The following is a 20,422-nucleotide window of genomic DNA, read 5'->3' as shown; positions in this document are numbered from 1 at the left end:
GTTTTTCCATTTGAGTTAAAATCTGGTGCCATGAAATTCACCACAAAATGCAAAAAGTGCTTGACAGATTCAGCTTTTTTATTTCAGCATTGTCTTTGCTATGTTGATAAATTGATCCATTAATAAACGCCAGCATTTTATGCAATGTCCGAGTGTAAAGAATGATTAGTTACCTCTGAACATGTGAATTATTAATTGTGCACTAACCCTGGCTTGAAGCTCTGGTGCAGCGAGGTTATGTGAGTATGATAGTACTATGATCAAGAAAAGTTCTGTTTTCCCTGTACCCTCGCATATTCTAAGAGCATTGCCGTCTAAGCTTGGGGATGCTCCAGGCACGTATTCGAAACTATTTTATTCAGCCACATCTGTGTTTTTTTTTGGAGCTGCCGGTTTGTCTTGTTTTGTTTTTGTTTGAATGGATCCTGTTAATACTTTGTGGAGAGAGATGCTCTCGCTGCTAAATATGGACCCCATTGTAAGTATACTAAGGCTGTTTTCTTCTAATATATATATCATCATTCGCCTTGCAATATATATTAGTTATTTTAAAACTATCAGAGATATGATGGTGACTTTATTCTATATTGTTGTTGTATGAGGTCATGCCTGGGATACTATACTCTACCAATTTCCTTTGTCATGGTTAAAGAGGCATGTTCGGTTTTGTTCTGGTGGCATCTACTTCATCTAATAGTTATTTATACAGCTAGAGAAGATATCGCTTGAATTAAAGCCATGAATCATGGCGGGAGTCTCAGCATTGGGACATATTCAATTCATATGAGAATAATACATATGTTGCCACATGCTTGCACAAGAGGAGTCCACTGCCATAGAGACGTGTCTAAGTTGAGAATAACAAAGCGAGAAATCCAAAATGCAGCTTTCCAGACCTTTGCACATGGCTGTGAAATTATTGCAGCACTTGTTAAAACATGTGCTACAAGTGATCCGCAGTCCAAAGTTAATTAGGACAGAAGGGCACTATTAGTATACATGCAAGGCTTGCAACTTGTAAGATATAATTTTCATAACTTCATATGTTTACATTATCGCTGACAAAATTGTTTCACGTTCACAATAAAAGTTCTAGTATTAAATATACCACCGATGTTTTCCTTGAAGCGACCATTTCTTTTACTTTTATGTTGAGCTCGCTCACTCTATCTCATCCAAGAAGGAACACTTGTGAATCGCAGATTGATCTCTACATATTGGCATATTGCACTGTTATATTATTTATGTACTATCCATGAGATATACATGTTATAAAGCTGAAACCGCCGAAACTTCTATCTTCTTTGCGGCTGCTCAATACATTTACTTATTGCTTTATGAGTTACTTTATGCAAGACTTATTGATGCTTGTCTTGAAGTATTATTCATGAAAAAGTCTTTGCTTTATGATCCATTCATTGCTCAGTCATCACCATTGTTTTGATCGCTGCATTCATTCAAGAGTTTTACAACAGGTGATCAAGAGGATACATGTCACTGTAAATTTTGCTATCATGATGTTGACGACCCAGCTTGGGGATGTTGATATGCCTCCAACGCATCGATATTCTCTTATGTTCCATTGTATTATTGATGATATCTATTGTATTTTATGCATTATTGTATGTTGAAGCACGCATTGTTTTCCGGTCTGTTCCATTGGCAGCATATGTTGAAGGCTAGCTTTTGCCATGTTGCTTTGGTTTCCCGTAGTCTTTAGTACTAAATATCTTCGAATGTTCACTGTGATCCATTTTGACGAAGCTCTGTGAAGATCAGCCATGATGGCGACACACATGCATGCGCGCCAGCCCCGGCCGCGCCGACCTATGGTGGGCCTGCGGCCGCCTTCTTGACCTGTTCTTCCATTCTGCCCCAAGAGAGGCTGACCTGCCGTTTCCACGTCTTCGCACCCCGCCGTATCTCCTGATTTTCATTATGATCGTTCTCCGGAGTGATTTTATTTGTCATTCCTGGATTGTTTATGTATCCATATAGCATAGATGGTCGTCTTAATTGTGTTATTGTTGGATCTTGTGAGTTGCTCACATGATCAAGACACATCCTATCTTAATATTATATGTTAGGCTGTCGTGATCCGATGAATAGAGAATACTATGTTATGGTGATTATCAACGCATTGTTTATGTGTTGCTTTATGATTTGCATGTTTCGCTATATTCATTGCTTTATTTAACTCTAGCAGGAGCTGATAGTAATTCATGCCTTTTTCACTGGGATAAAGGACAGGTTTCGCATAGTTGTGATGTATAAGTTGTTGTTTTGCATAAAACATTTTCATTCTATGTACGTCGATAATACGCACCATACTTAATGCAATTGTTCATGCTTGCAACTTAATACCGAAAAGGGGTTCTGATATACCCAAGGTGGACTTTTTGTGTATAGATGTTATGTCTATGTACTTTGTCGCAATGCCCTGATTAAATCTCACTATATTTGTCATATCATGTACATGCATTATTGTCTTTTTATTTGGTTTCAGAGCCACTGACAATGCATTTGTTTCACTAAATCATGCTTTATCGGGAGAGATATTTCAAGGGAATGCATCCTAATTTTTTACATCGCATACAATTCCATTGCAATACTTGTTTTATTGTTTTCTTGCAAATCTTCTTCCATCACAATACGGTTAATCCTTTGTTATTGAAGTACATGCAAGGGAGATTGACAATCTCATCAAAGCAGAAAAGGTATTTTCAGCAGCAGTGCAGTTCCATGTTGCTGAAATTGTGTTGCGCCAAGACGCTGCCAATTATCAAATTTCGCTTACTGGCCTGAGCTTGGTCTTCATATCGAGGGAAACTTGCTTCTATTTACGCATCATACCTTCCACTTAGTTTTACGGGATGGGGACGACGTTGCAGTCACCCACCAAACATAAGATGTAGCATTACAAATAGATGATCTTGGCAAGAAAATTACAAGATCTATAACAATGATATATTAAAGGAATAAATTATCTTAGCTGATGAGCATGGAGAGCCCAAGGATTATCCACGTGAGGCGAGCATGATAGAGCCCTCCGCTGACTTTCCGTGTGGTGGAGGCGATCTCCCCAACGCTTCGAGAGCGACGCTTTTCCCCGGAGTTGTTTTCCGTATTCGGGTATTCTCGGCATGTAGGCGCTGCTGACGAAGGCTATTTGTAGGCGGAGGGTATCAGGCCGGTGCCGAGGGGGCCTGTACTCAGCGTTAGGCCGCCGCCTCGTCCGCTCACCTCCCACTTCTATCTTCCGCCTTCGAGCTCGCGGAAAACAGGGACCATGTGCGCATTCGCTCCAACTCGAGAATATTTTTACAGGGATTTCTCAAATTCAAAAAACAAGGTGTCAAAGAATCGGCGCTTTCGCATCTTGTTAATAAAATCAAGTAATAATGCCGAAGTATGTATAAAATATCTGGGCATTAGTCATAAAAGTAGCATGGAACATAAGAAATTATAGATATTTGAGACGTGATTGTAGGCGAGTATACATACCCAACTTTCATGCTTGCCGCCATTACGTGGAGGGAGAAAATTTTCGAAGTCAACCACGAAAATTTCCACATACTAGTGATTACGAGATGTTCCTAAAGCATTTGCACATATATTTCAAAATATGAATTATAATTCTCGGTACGCAAGATGATAAGTATAGAAATATTGCATCGTCTGCGCAATAAGTCCTTAGAGATTAAAGCCACCTTGCCATAGCCTAAGTACCTTTCCTTTGAAGTTGTTACCAAGCGCGATGCTTGATTCTTTGTTGATATCTCAATGAATCCGATCAAGCACACCTCTTCCTCCGGCCATAGATTGGTTTGTAGTCTTATTTTGGACCACTGCAGGAGATTTCTTGTTAAAATAAGTAGAGATTTAGGAACCCATTGCCTTTGTAATGGCAACAATATTTTTAATTTTCTATAAGCATATTATTGTTTTAGGCCAACATATATAAACATCACTCATAATAATCAATAAATTACATAGCCCCGCAGGTCATACTTTGGGGCTTTAAGAAGGTGACCTTTCTGTTCTTTTTCTAGATGGCATGTTGTTCTTGTATTTGGGAACATACCTTAGTCCATGCTTTTGATTGTTTGATCTTTGCTTACTTCAAGAGGTCATCCAATCCCCATCTTGTTCTTGGTTGTAGAATTTGGCAAGTCTTCTTCAACCTAACATTTTCTCACTGGGGTGATATATTAGAACATTTGTTATCAAATGTGGTTGAAACGCTAACATGCAGATAAGTTCCTCTTAAATCTTGGCAACAGGCATGCCACTAAAGTGAGGGGTGGAGGAACTAGCACACCTTTATCAATAATACTATTCAGTTATTTTCGGTGGCGTTCTCTCCAAGTTTCTTGAGCTCAAGCTTGTTAGTTTTCATGCGGTCAAGACTTTGGGTGACAAAATAAGCATGAGCAACTTCAAGCTCCTCCTCATTTTGGGTCAATGATTGAGCCCTCAATAGTTTCAAGATCCTTTTAACTTTATCTATTACTCAGCTAAAGAGAAGTGCCTGAGATGTTTTGTTCTTGTTTTAGGAGATTGAACCCGTTCTGTCATTCAAGTGCCATTCTAATTTTCAATGGACTCCGCCCTTTCTTGAGGGAGTCCATCAAGAAATCAAACTTGACAAGAGCTTCACATGAAGGGTGTATAGTAGCATGATAATTTTTCTTGATTTTCAGATTATCATTAGTTAGAAGGCGGGGAGACTCATTACCTTGGTTTCTCTTACATTAACAACAGAGGGGGTCTTGCCTTTGCCATGAAGTAATTGAGTAGTCTCATATTTTCACTGAGATGTCTTTCATCAGTGTTCTCCTTTGTTTTCCTTGTATTTATTTGTGTTGATTGGGTTATTAATTTTACCTTTAAATTTTCTTTGTTTCACTTTTCATACTTCATTTGGGTAGTATGGCCTCAGTTGCCTTTCTTCTGTTATTGGTTTTGTTTTTGTATTTCTGAAAGAAAAGCAGCCACTTTCATAGTCCTCTTCCTTTCAGGTCATTCTTGTTGTGTGACGCCATGGTTGCGTGAGGCTTTGCCCCACATGCCGCTTTCATGAGCCTTTTTCCGTCTTGTATTATTATTGATGCTATTATAGGAGATCTTGTAATCATCAGAATCTTCCAGTGTTGATATGTCTTCTGCCCCTGAGAATCATGGCAATGACCTTGACTTTATGAATGCTTCATCTATCTCGAAGCCAATGCTGTTTTCAACACTCAGTTCTGACCCTCATTTTAAGAGCACCAAGCTCTGCATATATTTTCTTCTAATCATAACATGGTAATACTTGCTTTGCGGACTAGAAGAAGAGCTGCTTGGATCGGATCGTAGTACTCCAAGAGGGAACCGATTTGATCCAAGCAGCTCTTTATGAGTCCGCAAAGCAAGTGGCCACCATGTTCATGATTAGAGAAGGAGAATCCGTAGCCGATGCCTATGCAAGGCTTGGTGCTCTTAAAGTGAGGGTCAAGGGACTTGGTGTTGAGAAGTACAATGATGGCTTCGAGATGAATGAAGCATTCATAAAGTCCAAGGTCATTGCCATGATTGCAGTCAAGCAAGAAGACACCAACCTTGCACTCAACTTGCAAATCATTACCAAGAGTGCTGATCTGAATTCCGATGATCTAGTCTCCTATGTGGCCGCCAATGAAAACATGGCCAAGACAGGAAAAAGGCTCATGGCGATGAACCGTGTGGATGAAGCCTCACGCAACCATGAAGCGTCACACAACCTTGCTCTCAAATCTAGAGCTGACCATGGAAGAGAAGAAGACTATGAAATTGAAGAAGATGAAGAGATGACTTCAACTAGTGACATTGCTACCGACTTTGCTTTCTTTGTCAAGAAGTACAAGGCAAAGTTTCCAATGCTCAATGGCAAGAAGAAGAAGAGAACCTGCTACAACTATGATGAAGATAGCCACTTTGCAAATGAGTGCCCTTATGAGAAAAGGGTAGACAAGCCAAAGTTTGTCAAAGGGGTCAAGCCAAGATTGAAGCCAAACCCAATCAACGATCGATACAAGAAGAACAAGGGAAGAGCCTTTGTTGGGGCCGAGTACATCTCCGATGAAGAATAGGAAGATGAGGAGAAGGAGGACGGAGTGGCCGGTTTGGCTTTCTCCAAGCCCGGGTCACTCTTCACATATGACTACTCCAAGGACTACTCCACGGAGAATGATGTCGGTTCTTCCTTCATGGCAAGAATGGCTCAAGATGATGACTCCGATGATTCTCTCCCCTCTACGATTGTTGGCTCTTGTCTAATGGCAAGAGAAACCAAGGTAATGGTCTCCCCACCTTCCCTAACTAGTGTTCTCGATGATGAATCTGAAAATCAAGAAGAATTAGCCATGCTTAAGGAACTTTACAAAGTTAGATGCACCCTTCATGGTGAAGCTCTTGTCAAGTTTGATTTCTTGATGGACTCCCTCAAAGAAAAGGACGAGTCCATTGAGGAATTAGAATATCACTTGAATGATAAGGAACGGAGATTCAATCTCCTAAGACAAGAGCTAAAAACCGAAAGGTGCATATCTCAAGGCCTTAAGCAACAAATTGAAACTTATGAACTAGATAAAGTTAAGGATCTTGAAACTATTGAAAGGGCTCAATCATTGACCCAAGAGCTCAATGCCTCAAAGGAGGAGCTTGAAGTTGCTCATGCTTCTGTCACTAGGGATCTTGACCACCTTGAAAGAGCTAACAAGCTTGTTAAGGATGAGCTCAAGAAACTTGGAGAGAACCATGACCTACTCCAAGAAACCTACTCGAAGGCTCTTGAATCAATGAATGATCCCATTATTGATAAAGATGTTGCTAGTTCCTCCACCTCCTTTACTAGTGAGCATGCTAAGCTTGTTGCGGTACATGTTCGTTTACAAGAGGAACTATCTTTGCATGTTGAGACCAATACATATCTTGAATCTTTGATAACCAAATATGGTCTCAACTATCATCCTACTGAATCGGCTTGTGAGCAAGCAACTATTCTTGAAGAAAATGTTAGGTTGAAGAAGGAACTTGCCAAGTTCACCACAACCAAGAATAAGATGGGATTGGATGACCTCTTGAGTAAGCAAAGGTCAAACAATCAAAAGCATGGACTTGGGTATGTTCCCAAGCCCTACAAGAAGAACAACTACAAGAAGGAGAAGCCCGCTCAAGAAAAGAACAAGAAGGTCACTAATGATGGCAAAGCCCCAAAGGGCAAAGCCACTAGTGGTGACCGCACGGGGCCAAACAATCACTATGCTTTATTTATTGATTATTATGGTGATGTTTATGCTAGCTATGTTGGCCCTCGTAATGGCTATGCTTATAGAGAGTACTCAATTTGGGTACCAAAAGATATTGTTGCCATTACAAAGGAACCCATTAATCGATGGGTTCCTAAATCCTCTACTTGATTTTGTAGGGGTATTCCTCTGGTGGTCCAAAATGGGTGTTTGATAGTGGATGCTCCAATCATATGACCGGAGGAAGAGGTGTGCTTGATCAGTTCATTGAGGATATCAACAAGAAGTCAAGCATCACCTTTGGTGACAACTCAAAGGGAAAGGTACTTGGGTATGGCAAGGTGGCAATCTCTAAGGACTTGTGCCTTGAGACGGTCATGCTTGTTGAATCCCTTGGCTATAACTTACTTTCTATATATCATCTTGCCGATGCCGGTTATAATTCATATTTTACTAAGTATTATGTGCAAGTCTTTAGGAGTGACAATCTCAAATTGGTCCTTGTTGGATATGTGGAGAACAACCTTTACGTGGTTGACCTCTCGAAAGAGAGCCCCTCTCCCTCCACATGTCTAATGGCGGCCAAGCATGATGAAGGTTGGTTGTGGCATCGCCGCCTGATACGTCTCAAACGTATCTATAATTTCTTATGTTCCATGCTACTTTTATGACAATACTTGAATGTTTTATACATACTTTACAGCATTATTATACATTTTCCGGCACTAACCTATTAACAAGATGCCGAAGCGCCAGTTGCTGTTTTCTGCTGTTTTTGGTTTCAGAAATCCTAGTAAGGAAATATTCTCGGGATTGGACGAAATCAACGCACATGGTCCTATTTTTCCACGAAGCTTCCAGAAGACCGGAGGGATAACGAAGTGGGGCCACGAGGTGGCCAGACAACAGGGCGGCGCGGCCCAGGCCCTGGCCGCGCGGCCCTGTGGTCCGGGCCCCTCGCGTCGCCCCCGACCTACCCTTCCGCCTACAAATAGCCTTCGTCGCGAAACCCCCGTACCGAGAGCCACGATACGGAAAACCTTCCAGAGACGCCGCCGTCGCGAATCCCATCTCGGGGGATTCAGGAGATCGCCTCCGGCACCCTGCCGGAGAGGGGAATCATCACCGGAGGGGCTCTACATCATCATGCCCGCCTCCGGATTGATGCGTGAGTAGTTCATCCTTGGACTATGGGTCCATAGCAGTAGCTAGATGGTTGTCTTCTCCGCTTGTGCTATCATTGTTATAGATCTTGTGAGCTGCCTAACATGATCAAGATCATCTATTTGTAATGCTACATCTTGTGTTTGGTGGGTGATACGCGTAGATGCACACGTCCGTTGGGAACCCCAAGTGGAAGGTATGATGCGTATAGAAGCAAGTTTCCCTCAGTATGAAACCAAGGTTTATCGAACCAGTAGGAGCCAAGAAGCACGTTGAAGGTTGATGGTGGCGAAATGTGATGCGGCGCAACACCAGGGATTCCGGCGCCAACATGGAACCTGCACAACACAACCAAAGTACTTTGCCCCAACGAAACAGTGAGGTTGTCAATCTCACCGGCTTGCTGTAACAAAGGATTAACCGTATTGTGTGGAAGATGATTGTTTGCAAGAAAACAAGTAAAACAAGTATTGCAAGTAGATTGTATGCGATGTAAAGAATAGGACCGGGGTCCACAGTTCACTAGAGGTGTCTCTCCCATAAGATAAAAGCATGTTGGGTGAACAAATTACAGTCGGGCAATTGACAAATAGAAAAGGGCATAACAATGCATGTACATGATATGATAAATATAGTGAGATTTAATCAGGGCATTACGACAAAGTACATAGACCGCCATCCAACTGCATCTATGCCTAAAAAGTCCACCTTCGAGGTTATCATCCGAACCCCTTTCGGCATTAAGTTGCAAAGCAACAGTACAATTGCATTAAGTATGGTGCGTAATGTAATCGACAACTACATCCTTAGACATAGAATCAATGTTTTATCCCTAGTGGCAACAAGCACATCACAACCTTAGAACTTTCCGTCACCGTCCTGGTATCAATGAAGGCATGAACCCACTATCGAGCATAAATACTCCCTCTTGGAGTTAAGAGTAAAAACTTGGCCAGAGCCTCTACTAATAACGGAGAGCATGCAAGATCATAAACAACACATAAACAATAGATTGATAATCACCATAACATAGTATTCTCTATTCATCGGATCCCGACAAACACAACATATAGTATTACAGATAGATGATCTTGATCATGTTAGGCAGCTCACAAGATCCAACAATGAAGCACAATTAGGAGAAGACGACCATCTAGCTACTGCTATGGACCCATAGTCCAGGGGTGAACTACTCACTCATCACTCCGGAGGCGATCATGGCGATGAAGAGTCCTCCGGGAGATGATTCCCCTCTCCGGCAGGGTGCCGGAGGCGATCTCGTGAATCCCCCGAGATGGGATTCGCGGCGGCGGCGTCTCTGGAAGGTTTTCCGTATCGTGGCTCTTGGTACTGGGGGTTTCGCGACGGAGGCTTTAAGTAGGCGGAAGGGCAGGTCAAGAGGCGGCACGAGGGGCCCACACCATAGGTCGGCGCGGCCAGGGCCTGGGCCGCGCCGCCCTGTGGTGTCGCCATCTCGTGGCCCCACTTCGACTCTCCTTCGGTCTTCTGGAAGCTTCGTGCAAAAATAGGATCCTGGGCGTTGATTTCGTCCAATTCCGAGAATATTTCGTTACTAGGATTTCTGAAACCAAAAACAGCAGAAAACAAAGAATCGGCTCTTCGGCATCTTGTTAATAGGTTAGTTCCGTAAAATGCGTAAATACGACATATAATGTGCATAAAACATGTAGATATCATCAATAATGTAGCATGGAACATAAGAAATTATCGATACGTTGGAGACGTATCAGCATCCCCAAGCTTAGTTTTGCTCGTCCCGAGCAGGTAAAACGATAACAAAGATAATTTCTGAAGTGACATGCCATCATAATCTTGATCATACTATTTGTAAACATATGTAATGAATGCAGCGATCAAAACAATGGTAATGACCTGAGTAAACAAATGGATCATAAAGCAAAGACTTTTCATGAATAGTACTTCAAGACAAGCATCAATAAGTCTTGCATAAGAGTTAACTCATAAAGCAATAAATCAAAGTAAAGGTATTGAAGCAACACAAAGGAAGATTAAGTTTCAGCGGTTGCTTTCAACTTATAACATGTATATCTCATGGATATTGTCAACATAAAGTAATATAACAAGTGCAATATGCAAGTATGTAGGAATCAATGCACAGTTCACACAAGTGTTTGCTTCTTGAGGTGGAGAGAGATAGGTGAACTGACTCAACAATAAAAGTAAAAGAAAGGTCCTTCAAAGAGGAAAGCATCGATTGTTGAATTTGTGCTAGAGCTTTTATTTTGAAAACATGAAACAATTTTGTCAACGGTAGTAATAAAGCATATGAGTTATGTAAATTATATCTTACAAGTTGCAAGCCTCATGCATAGTATACTAATAGTGCCCGCACCTTGTCCTACTTAGCTTGGACTACCGGATCTTCGCAATGCACATGTTTTAACCAAGTGTCACAAAGGGGTACCTCCATGCCGCCTGTACAAAGGTCTAAGGAGAAAGCTCGCATTTTGGATTTCTCGCTTTTGATTATTCTCAACTTAGACATCCATACCGGGACAACATGGACAACGGATAATGGACTCCTCTTAAATGCATAAGCATGTAGCAACAATTATTATTCTCATATGAGATTGAGGATATATGTCCAAACTGAAACTTCCACCATGATTCATGGCTTTAGTTAGCGGCCCAATGTTCTTCTCTAACAATATGCATGCTCCAACCATTAAGGTGGTAGATCCCTCTTACTTCGTACAAGACGGACATGCATAGCAACTCACATGATATTCAACAAAGGGTAGTTGATGGCGTCCCCAGAAGCATGGTTATCGCACAACAAGCAACTTAATAAGAGATAAAGTGCATAAGTACATATTCAATACTACGATAGTTTTTAAGGCTATTTTGTCCCATGAGCTATATATTGCAAAGGCGAATGATGGAATTTTAAAGGTAGCACTCAAGAAATTTACTTTGGAATGGCGGAGAAATACCATGTAGTAGGTAGGTATGGTGGACACAAATGGCATAGTGGTTTGCTCAAGGATTTTGGATGCATGAGAAGTATTCCCTCTCGATACAAGGTTTAGGCTAGCAAGGTTATTTGAAGCAAACTCAAGGATGAACCGGTGCAGCAAAACTCACATAAAAGACATATTGTAAACATTATAAGACTCTACACCGTCTTCCTTGTTGTTCAAAACTCAATACTAGATATTATCTAGACCTTAGAGAGACCAAATATGCAAACCAAATTTTAGCAAGCTCTATGTATTTCTTCATTAATGGGTGCAAAGTATATAATGCAAGAGCTTAAACATGAGCACAACAATTGCCAAGTATCACATTATCCAAGACATTTTAGAATTACTACATGTAGCATTTTCCAATTCCAACCATATAACAATTTAACGAAGAAGAAACTTCGCCTTGAATATTATGAGTAAAGCCTAAGGACATATTTGTCCATATGCAACAGCGGAGCGTGTCTCTCTCCCACAAAGTGAATGCTAGGATCCATTTTATTCAAACAAAAACAAAAACAAAACAAACCGACGCTCCAAGTAAAAAACACAAGGTGTGACTGAATAAAAATATAGTTTCAGGGGAGGAACCTGATGATGTTGTCGATGAAGAAGGGGATGCCTTGGGCATCCCCAAGCTTAGACGCTTGAGTCTTCTTAGAATATGCAGGGGTGAACCACGGGGGCATCCCCAAGCTTAGAACTTTCACTCCTCTTGATCATAGTATATCATACTCCTCTCTTGACCCTTGAAAACTTCCTTCACACCAAACTTCAAGCAAACTCATTAGAGGGTTAGTGCACAATTAATAATTCACATGTTCAGAGGTGGCACAATCATTCTTTACACTTCTGGACATTGCATAAAGCTACTGGACATTAATGGATCAAAGAAATTTATCCAACATAGCAAATACGGCAATGCAAAATAAAAGGCAGAATCTGTCAAAAACAGAACAGTCCGTAAAGACGAATTTTAAAATGGCACCAGACTTGCTCAAATGGAAAAACTCAAAACTAATGAAAGTTGCGTACATATCTGAGGATCACGCTCGTGAATTGGCAGATTTTTTCGAATTTTCTACAGAGACTTAGGCCCAGATTCGTGACAGACAGCAATGCTGTTTCTGCGCAGCGATCCCAAATATAACATCAACTTTAACATAAAAACTTTACTTGGCACAAAAACATGATAAGGAGAGGTTGCTACAGTAGTAAACAACTTCCAAGACTCAAATATAAAACAAAGTACTGTAGTAAAAACATGGGTTGTCTCCCATAAGCGCTTTTCTTTAACGCCTTTCAGCTAGGCGCAGAAAGTGCAAATCAAGTAACATCGAGAGATGAAGCATCAACATTATAACTTTTCATGCAAACACAACTTGTTGCAGGGGGTACTTTAGGTGTTCCATTATATAAATTTTCTATGGTGGTGCTAGGGATTTTAGCAATTTTAGGCCTATAATAATTCTTTTGTTTAGGCACTTTAGAGGCATACATGAATTTTTGCTCTCTACCCACATAAGCTTTCTCATTATACTTGAGAGAAGAAAAGGTTGAACCCAAGGTTCCCATAGCTTTTTCAAGTTCATCAATCCTATTGGTTTGATTATCATAGACAACACGAGTTCCTAGGACACTAATTCTTTCATCAATTCCTCCTAAGGATTTATCAAGTTCATCAGTTTTATCAAATAACATTTCCAATTTAGTTTCAACACTTGAAATTTTTTTCTCTATGGTTTCCAATTTTTTCATAACATCCTCAAGAGAGATTTCAATTTTAACTTCATTAACAGGTGGTATTCCAACTAGACTCTCAATGATGCAACTAGCTTCTAAAGCGGGAGTACCTAGGAAATTACCTCCCGAAAGAGTATCAAGAACATACCTATTCCAACTAGATAAACCAACATAAAAATTCCTAAGAAGGATAGTGGTGGAGTGTTTCTTAATGCACCTATGATGAGCATTGCTAATTCTGTACCAAGCATCTTTAAAACTATCTCCACCTTGTTGCTTAAAAGACCGAACTTCAACTTCAGGATTACTCATTTTAATAGTAATAAAGTAAACTAAGCAAAGACAAGTGACTAATTTTTTTGTGTTTTTGATATAGAGAGCAAGGCAATAAATAAAGTAAAACTAGCAACTAATTTTTTTGTGTTTTGTTTAGGTGCAGCAAACAAAGTAGTAAATAAAATAAAGCAAGACAAAAACAAAGTAAAGAGATTGAGAAGTGGAGACTCCCTTGCAGCGTGTCTTGATCTCCCCGGCAACGGCGCCAGAAATTTAGCTTGATACGCGTAGATGCACACGTCCGTTGGGAACCCCAAGTGGAAGGTATGATGCGTATAGAAGCAAGTTTCCCTCAGTATGAAACCAAGGTTTATCGAACCAGTAGGAGCCAAGAAGCACGTTGAAGGTTGATGGTGGCGAAATGTGATGCGGCGCAACACCAGGGATTCCGGCGCCAACGTGGAACCTCGCACAACACAACCAAAGTACTTTGCCCCAACGAAACAGATGAGGTTGTCAATCTCACCGGCTTGCTGTAACAAAGGATTAACCGTATTGTGTGGAAGATGATTGTTTGCAAGAAAACAAGTAAAACAAGTATTGCAGTAGATTGTATGCGATGTAAAGAATAGGACCGGGGTCCACAGCTCACTAGAGGTGTCTCTCCCATAAGATAAAAGCATGTTGGGTGAACAAATTACAGTCGGGCAATTGACAAATAGAAAAGGGCATAACAATGCATGTACATGATATGATAAATATAGTGAGATTTAATCAGGGCATTACGACAAAGTACATAGACCGCCATCCAACTGCATCTATGCCTAAAAAGTCCACCTTCAGGTTATCATCCGAACCCCTTTCGCATTAAGTTGCAAAGCAACGGACAATTGCATTAAGTATGGTGCGTAATGTAATCGACAACTACATCCTTAGACATAGAATCAATGTTTTATCCCTAGTGGCAACAAGACATCACAACCTTAGAACTTTCTCGTCACCGTCCTGGTATCAATGAAGGCATGAACCCACTATCGAGCATAAATACTCCCTCTTGGAGTTAAGAGTAAAAACTTGGCCGAGCCTCTACTAATAACGGAGAGCATGCAAGATCATAAACAACACATAAACAATAGATTGATAATCACCATAACATAGTATTCTCTATTCATCGGATCCCGACAAACACAACATATAGTATTACGGATAGATGATCTTGATCATGTTAGGCAGCTCACAAGATCCAACAATGAAGCACAATTAGGAGAAGACGACCATCTAGCTACTCGCTATGGACCCATAGTCCAGGGGTGAACTACTCACTCATCACTCCGGAGGCGATCATGGCGATGAAGAGTCCTCCGGGAGATGATTCCCCTCTCCGGCAGGGTGCCGGAGGCGATCTCGTGAATCCCCCGAGATGGGATCCGCGGCGGCGGCGTCTCCGGAAGGTTTTCCGTATCGTGGCTCTCGGTACTGGGGGTTTCGCGACGGAGGCTTTAAGTAGGCGGAAGGGCAGGTCAAGAGGCGGCACGAGGGGCCCACACCATAGGTCGGCGCGGCCAGGGCCTGGGCCGCGCCGCCCTGTGGTGTCGCCACCTCGTGGCCCCACTTCGACTCTCCTTCGGTCTTCTGGAAGCTTCGTGCAAAAATAGGACCCTGGGCGTTGATTTCGTCCAATTCCGAGAATATTTCGGTACTAGGATTTCTGAAACCAAAAACAGCAGAAAACAAAGAATCGGCTCTTCGGCATCTTGTTAATAGGTTAGTTCCGGAAAATGCGTAAATACGACATATAATGTGCATAAAACATGTAGATATCATCAATAATGTAGCATGGAACATAAGAAATTATCGATACGTTGGAGACGTATCGTTGGGATCCGATGAATCTAGAATACTATGTTAAGTTGATTATCAATCTATCATATATGTGTTGTTTATGTTCTTGCATGCTCTCCGTTGCTAGTAGAGGCTCCGGCCAAGTTGATACTTGTAACTCCAAGAGGGAGTATTTATGCTCGATAGTGGGTTCATGCCTCCATTGAATCTGGGATCGTGATAGTAGGTTTTAAGGTTGTGGATGTGCTTGTTGCTACTAGGGATAAAACATCGATGCTTTGTCTAAGGATATTTGTGTTGATTACATTACGCACCATACTTAATGCAATTATCTATTGTTTACAACTTAATACTGGAGGGGGTGCGGATGCTAACCCGAAGGTGGATTATTTAGGCATAGATGCATGCTGGATAGCGGTCTATGTACTTTGTCGTAATGCCCTGATTAAATCACATAGTAATCATCGTTGATATGTATTGAATCTTGATTTGTCAATTGCCCACCTGTAATTTGTTCACCCAGCATGTTAGTTATCTTATTGGAGAGACACCACTAGTGAACTGTGGACCCCGGTCCATTCTTTTACATCTGAATACATTTTACTGTTTTTACTGTTCTTTGCAAACAAACACCATCTTCCACTCGATACGTTTAATCCTTTGTTTTCAGCAAGCCGGTGAGATTGACAACATCACTGTTACGTTGGGGCAAAGTACTTTGATTGTGTTGTGCAAGTTCCACGTTGGCGCCGGTTTCACTGGTGTTGCATCGCACTACACTCCTCCACCAACAACCTTCACGTGCTTCTTGGCTCCTACTGGTTCGATAACCTTGGTTTCTTTCTGAGGGAAAACTTGCTGCTGTGCGCATCACACCTTCCTCTTGGGGTTCCCAACGGACGTGTACATCTACGCGCATCACCGCCTTGGTCATGTTAACATGAGAAATCTTAAACAACTCCTAAAGGGTGAGCACATTGTTGGACTAACCAGCATTTCTTTTGAGAAAGATCGTGTATGCAGTGCATGTGTAGCCGGAAAACAACTCAAGAAGAGTCATCCTATCAAGAGCATCGTCACCACATCTAGGCCTTTGGAGCTCCTTCATTTGGATCTCTTTGGGCCATCACATTATGATACTCTTGGTGGAAGCAAGTACGGACTCGTCATTGTCGATGATTACTCAAGATACTCTTGGGTCTTTCTCCTCAAGTCTAAGGATGAGACCCATAGAGAGTTCATTATATTTGCCAAGAAGGCTCAACGGATGTATGAATCTGAGATCAAGGCAATAAGGATCGACAATGGCACCGAGTTCAAGAACTACACTATGCAAGAGTTTGTTGATGATGAGGGCATCAAACATGAGTTTTCAGCTCCGTATAACCCTCAACAAAATGGTGTTGCTGAACGGAAGAACCAGACTATCATTGAGATGGCAAGAACCATGTTGAGTGAATTCAACTCACCCCACAACTTTTGGGGAGAAGCCATCTCTACAGCTATCCACTACTCCAACCGGCTCTTCCTACGCCCCCTCCACAACAAAACTCCATACGAGCTTCTCACATGTAACAAGCCTAATGTCATGTACATTCGTGTCTTTGGATGCAAATGTCTTGTTAAGAACAATAAAGGGAAGCTTGGTAAATTTGAAACTAGAACCATAGAGGGCATATTTGTTGGATATGCGGAGAACTCCCACGCCTATAGATACTACAACCGGTCCACTGGGACTATTGAAGTATCTTGTGACGTGGTGTTCTTGGAGGATAATGGCTCCCAAGTGGAGCAAGTTGTTCCATGTGTTGCAGGTAATGATGATGATCCATCTAGTGCCATCAAGCATATGGGCATTGGACACATCCGGCCCATGGAAGTTCATAATGATGATCAAGATGATGGAGTAGAAGTATCAAGCTCACCTCAAGTAGAGCCTAGCTCAACTCAAGTTGAACCATCAAGTGCAACTCAAGATTTATCCTCCACTCAAGATGAGCCACATTCCGAAGAACAAGAAGAAAGCCCTCAACCCACTGAGCAAGACCATGATGATGATCAAGAAACATCCTCAACTCATGTTCAAGCTCAAGTTCTCCCTCATGATCAAGTATTAGCAAGAGATGAATTCATTGATCATGAAGGAACCATTCGGAAGATCAAGGCTGCTACAAGGGCAAGTGACATGAAAGTAGATCAAGTCCTTGGTAGCATCTCAAAAGGAGTGGTAACTCGTAGACACCATGCATTACTTATCACTTATTGTCAACATCATGATTTTGTGTCTAGTTTTGAGCCACTCAAGGTACATGAAGCCTTGGTTGATACGGATTGGGTTATTGCCATGCAAGAAGAATTGGAGTGTTTCACTCGTAATGAAGTATGGTCTCTAGTTGAGAGACCCAAGGATCATCGCATCAATGTTATTGGGACCAAATGGGTATTCAAGAACAAGCAAGATGAGAATGGCATTGTCATTAGAAATAAAGCAAGGTTAGTGGCGCAAGGGTTTGCCCAAATAGAAGGTATGGATTTTGAGGATACCTTTGCGCCGGTAGCCCGTCTTGAAGCTATTCGTCTTTTGATTGCATTTGCATCTTTCCACAATTTCAAACTATATCAAATGGATGTGAAAAGTGCATTTTTGAATGGTCCCCTAAAAGAAACTGCATATGTAGCTCAACCCCCGGGTTTCGAAGACCCAAGCCGACCCAACCACGTGTATTTACTCCATAAGGCACTCTACGGTCTCAAGCAAGCTCCACGTGCTTGGTATGAGTTCCTTAGGGATTTCTTACTACATGATGGGTTTTGCATGGGTACGGTCGATTCCACCCTTTTCACCAAACGGGTTAAAGGAGGTGGCTTGTTTATATGTCAAATATATGTTGATGATATTATATTTGGTGGAACTAACCCCAATCATAACAAAGCTTTTGAGCTATTGATGACTAGGAAATTTGAGATGTCCATGATGGGAGAGTTGAAGTTCTTCCTAGGCTTCCAAGTGAGGCAACTTGCAAAAGGCACCTTCATCTCTCAAGAAAAGTATGTGAAGGACATGCTCAAGAAGTTTGACATGACCAATGCGAACCCAACGAAGACACCCATGCCCGTAAAGGGGCAACTTGGCTCATGTGATGGTGAGAAGGATGTGGATATAAAGGTATACCGTTCCATGATAGGATCCTTGCTCTACCTTTGTGCCTCTAGGCCGGATATCATGCTAAGTGTAGGGATGTGTGCTCGTTTTCAATCTGCTCCTAAGGAGAGCCATTTGATGGCGGTCAAACGGATTCTAAGATACCTTGTTCATACTCCTACTCTCGGGCTGTGGTATCCAAAGGGGTCAACCTTTGAACTCATTGGCTATTCGGATTCCGATTGGGCCGGTGATAAGGTTGACGGAAAGTCTACCTCCGGGGCTTGCCAATTTATTGGCCGGTCATTGGTGAGTTGGTCATCCAAGAAACAAAACTCCACCAAATCATAGATCGGGACCCTTGCCACATATCCACCAAGGGATTTGGTCCCTCTCAAGCTACTTTGGGAGATCTTGGGGATTTGGCTCTCAAGCTCTACCTAGGTGTTCTTCTTGTTCCCTTGAGCAAGGAGGACCATGTTTTCGGGTAAATTGTTCTTCCTTTCCCTCTTTATCTAAGCCCTCCTCACACATTGCATTTTGTTGAGGAAAAGTTGAGAAACTTAGGGTTAGGGTTAGGGTTTGTAAGTCCTCATGCCATTAGAGTGTTTTCACACCACTATGCACATCCTCCACTCTACTGCTATAGTATATGTTCAAGTTTATGAGTTTTGGATAATTTTGTGGTTGAATTTCTGGGCAAAACATCACAAAATCGACAGCACCCGGTCTATGGCCCGGTCAACCGGTCACTCAACCGGCCGGTCTAGCGTGTGGCCCGGTCGACCGGATTGGGAACCGGCTCGCCCGGTCTCCCGTCCGGTTGGACCGGCCTGTGCGCCGGATTGCGCAGTTCTTCGCATAATTTCATCGAAACACTTGAATATATGCTATGCTTCTTGGCCTCCCTATTTCCTGATGACATGTACACTTACCCCACTGCTATCCTCGCTGTATTTTGCTGATTCATAGATGATTGGAGTGGTGAGGACCGTGGCACTGCTGCCAAGAGAGGAAGGCATACGGGGCCTCCAGCACGACGTACTAGCGGTCGTGTGCCTTCCGGTGCACCTCCGCCTACTGGTCCTGGCAGCTCAACTGGAAGAACCAAGTCAGTTGGCAACAAGAAGAAAGATAAACATGCAGCACATGAAGATGATCTTACTGAGAAATTGCCATCGTTTAATGTTGGCAATGTACAGGTTGGTGCATGAAGAAGACTTAGAGAGGACAACCCCTATCGCTATAAGGAACCCACTTACACAGGGGGAGATAAGTTTTTCTGGACCAAGACACATCAAGTGATGTGGGAAGAGTACTACAACACCCGAGAGTGCATGAAGAATGGTATTATTATGATGCCCAAGGCCATCAAGGATGTTCTTACAATGCATGAAGCCACCAAGTATCGCTTTGTGGTTGACACCTTGAAGTGGATGGGGATGTTTGAGCTCATGTGCCTGACGCCTACTGATGGGTGCTATTGTAGGCAATTTCACTGCGCTGTGTTTTTCCATGATGATGCAGCTCGCACTATGACTTGGATGACAGGAAAGGAAAAGTATACTTGCAACTATCTTGATTTCTGTGAAGCCATGGGGTTTGGTGCTGGTCGTGCTCATGGTTTCAAGATATACTCTCAGAACAGATTCAATAAAGGGGACATTGCCTTCTGCTATCCTCCGGAACCCACACCTGGCCCTCCCACTATCTCTGGCATGTACTACTCCTACCTTCTACTTGCCAAGCTATTCCGTGAGAATCTCATCAGCAAGTCTGGGGATACAAGTGAATGTCGTGCATACCATCTGAACTTGATGTACTATTGTCACCATGAGCACCAGAAGACCATTGATGGCTGTGATCTCATCTACTGTGAACTGAGGCGCTCTGTTCGCGAAAGGATGACTCCAAATTATGCTCAGTACATTCATCTGCTCATCAACAAGGTTGTGCAAGCACCTCACAATACGCAAGGTGAA

This window comes from Lolium rigidum, chromosome 2, assembly GCF_022539505.1.
Source record: "Lolium rigidum isolate FL_2022 chromosome 2, APGP_CSIRO_Lrig_0.1, whole genome shotgun sequence".
Classification (NCBI taxonomy): Eukaryota; Viridiplantae; Streptophyta; class Magnoliopsida; order Poales; family Poaceae; genus Lolium; species Lolium rigidum.
This window is presented reverse-complemented; position numbering follows the sequence as displayed.